Source organism: Drosophila bipectinata, unplaced genomic scaffold (genome assembly GCF_030179905.1).
Source record: "Drosophila bipectinata strain 14024-0381.07 unplaced genomic scaffold, DbipHiC1v2 scaffold_243, whole genome shotgun sequence".
NCBI lineage: Eukaryota > Metazoa > Arthropoda > Insecta > Diptera > Drosophilidae > Drosophila > Drosophila bipectinata.
Genome location: NW_027222891.1, coordinates 1 through 3086, shown reverse-complemented (window position 1 = coordinate 3086; position 3086 = coordinate 1).

The window sequence follows — 3086 nt, the reverse complement described above, 5'->3', positions numbered from 1 at the left end:
AGACTCCCCGACCACTGTAGTGTGTTCCAAGCAGATGTAATAGCTATAGCTATCAAGAAACAATTTGTATCTTCTCAGACAGTCAAGCGGCACTCAAAGCTCTTGACGGATTCCCACTTAACTCCAGGACAGTGAATGACTGAGAAAATAATAAGCATATGCTAGGTCTCATCGATTACTATTTCTAGATACATTGAGATAACATTTTTACAATCAAACTGAAATTTTTAGTAGATTGGGGTATTCAAAAAAGTTAAGAACAGACAATGGCAGGCAATTTGTGAGTGTAGAGTTTGGCAGCGAGCAAGGAATTGGGGTGCCTCACTTAGAACAAAGACACCGCCGTTATCGCAAGCCGTATCGATTCCTGATATCTCCGTGGAGCAGCCTTCAGATGTGCAGCCGAACTTAAAGCTGAAGCTAATAAATATTGGAGAGATGTGGCAGCCTGTCACTGCGGGGGTTGCTGAGAGCGAAGAGCATTCTGGTGTTCATTAAATCAGTCGCTTACATACTTTTGAAAAGTGCGGATCGCCCCGAAGAAATAATAAATATTGTTAATGTATCGGAGTACAAAATTTTTTTCTTACTTTTTAATTTTTAAAATAATTTGAGAGAAAAAAATAATTTTGTTTTTAATATCGTTTCGTAGACATTTTTCGTGAAGGAGACATCTCCGACCCTATCATCGGCAGGGTCAGTTTTTCATTGTCGCGAATCGTGGGTGAAACTAATATGAAACGGAGACTATATGACTATACGGGGACTGGTAAAAGGACATATGTATATACCATTCTTTAACGATGAATCAGGAAACACCATAAACTTGTATTTCCGATTTTTATAACTCGGAAAATAACTCTTATAACTCTTATTTTCCATTTTTATAATAATAAATAATAACAAGAACTATTTTTAAAATAAAAATTTTCGAGGAAATTTTTCGAGGAGGTATACCAAATATATATATCTTTACCCCATACAAACGGGATATAATTTAAAACGTCTGTTTTTTGAAGACTATAAGGCATAAAACTATTATAATAGATTTGGAACTTAAAATTATTGCAAAGCCCCCTTTCGTCCCCACAAATTGCGATATGCTATAGCGCAAGTAATGGAATATATTTTGAAAAAACTGTTTTATAGTTAATGGACCAAATTTATCCAAATCGACAAATTTTTGGAGGAGAAACTTTTGATGCCAAACTACATTTTGATGCATTTTGAAGACTGTATATAGTAGATATCAGACTATCAGAATAAAATTATAAATGGAAATGGAAAAAAGTATGAATGGAAATCTAAAGGAAATTAAATTCACAATTCTAAATCGTTGGAACCGTCTCTATGTCAATTTTCGATGTAATTGCTCTTTTAAATATGTTTCGATCCAAGGCTTGGGCAAACCAATCTTCGTAACATCTTTAAATAATTTCCAGATGCCCGAGTTGAGTAGAGATCGTATAACCAGGGTAGCTTGACCCATGCACGCAAATTTGTATGGTAATGAATATAGGCACCTTGGGGGGCGTAGCAAGCGAGAGTCGGAACATTTTGTATATTTCGTGCGGCATTATTCCCAATTTGACATCTCGCCTGAATTTGGAATTTCGTAATGTATAAGATTTTCAACCCCATCGTTATTGTTTTTTTTTTTTTGCGGTCTTTCAGAATTTTTGAAATAGCTTGTGTATCAATTAGAGCATCCGCTATCATTCCTGTATTCATCATAAAGCTTAGAGGCCCAGACGACCGAGGGGCGCTTGAGAAACAAATAACACAGCCACACAAAAAAAAAAAAGTGTCCGGGCTGGGAGATTAGAGTACCCTATCCCCATGTATTTTGGACCGCTGAACATGAATCTGAAGTCCATTTTGGTCCTGCACGTGTACGTTTCTTCCTAACCTCAAAAAAAGTTTTACATTTTTGGAGGTATGCGACTTTTTTTTTAATTTATTGGATTTTTATGAAACTGGGTACCCAGGGGTTTTTTGGGTCGCTGATTACGAATTTGAAGTCAGATTTTCAAAATTCAATATGGCGGATCCAATATGGCGGACGAATTTTTGAAAAATTTTAGGGTTTTCATGAAACTGGGTACTTAGGGGTTTTTGGGGTCGCTGATTACGAATCTAAAGTCAGATTTTCCAAATTCAATATGGCGGATTCAATATGGCGGACAAATGGCAGATTTTTGTTGGATGCTCAAGAGAGACATACAAAAGAAAAGCAAAAAACGTAAACGAAGTCCTTTGCATAGATCATTTGAAGAAAAAAGAACCCGTTATAGCAGTAAAAAAGATAATTAATAAAAAAAATATTTATTATTTAAAGCTAATCTAGAATACCAAACAGCCCTTATAAGAGCTACATGATGTACAAAGTCCGCTCGTGCAACCTCCTCGTGGTGTACATCGGGTAATGCTAATGCCGACGGTCCAGCTTGAGTTTATTTCATTTTTCATAAGAATCCAACAATTTTTTGAAAATTCGTCCGCCATATTGAATTTGCAAAATCTGACATTAGATTCGTAATCAGCGACCCCAAAAACCCCTAAGTACCCAGTTTCATGAAAATCCTAAAATTTTTCAAAAATTCTTCCGCTATATTGGAAGTTAGTAAGGAAATTTATAACTCTATATTTTAAATTTGAGGGACAGGAAATAGATGTTATAGAGTAGAGACCATTGTAGTTTGAACATAATATCCTAAAAGGGTCATGCAGTGCATATGTCAAACTACAATGGCTTAGGAATAGAGGAGGAAATAGAGGAAAATTTAAGCGTGTTAGTAAATGCTGACTATCTACATCCCCATTTATTAAGTTAATATTATGTTAATTAGGCTAAATAGGTTATGCAGAAAATCTACACCGAGCATTGTCCTACGATTTGTTCAGCTAGGTAAGTTTATAAGTAAGAGTATATTATTATAAGATGGAAGGTGAAGATTTCCATCCCAGTTTAGACCAACACTATTTGAATGTCAAAGTTAGTTCCAAAACGTTCGTAGCACAATAAAATGGGTTTTTGACACCACCACTTTTGGCAATACCAATACCAAGAAACTCCTTTTATAAAA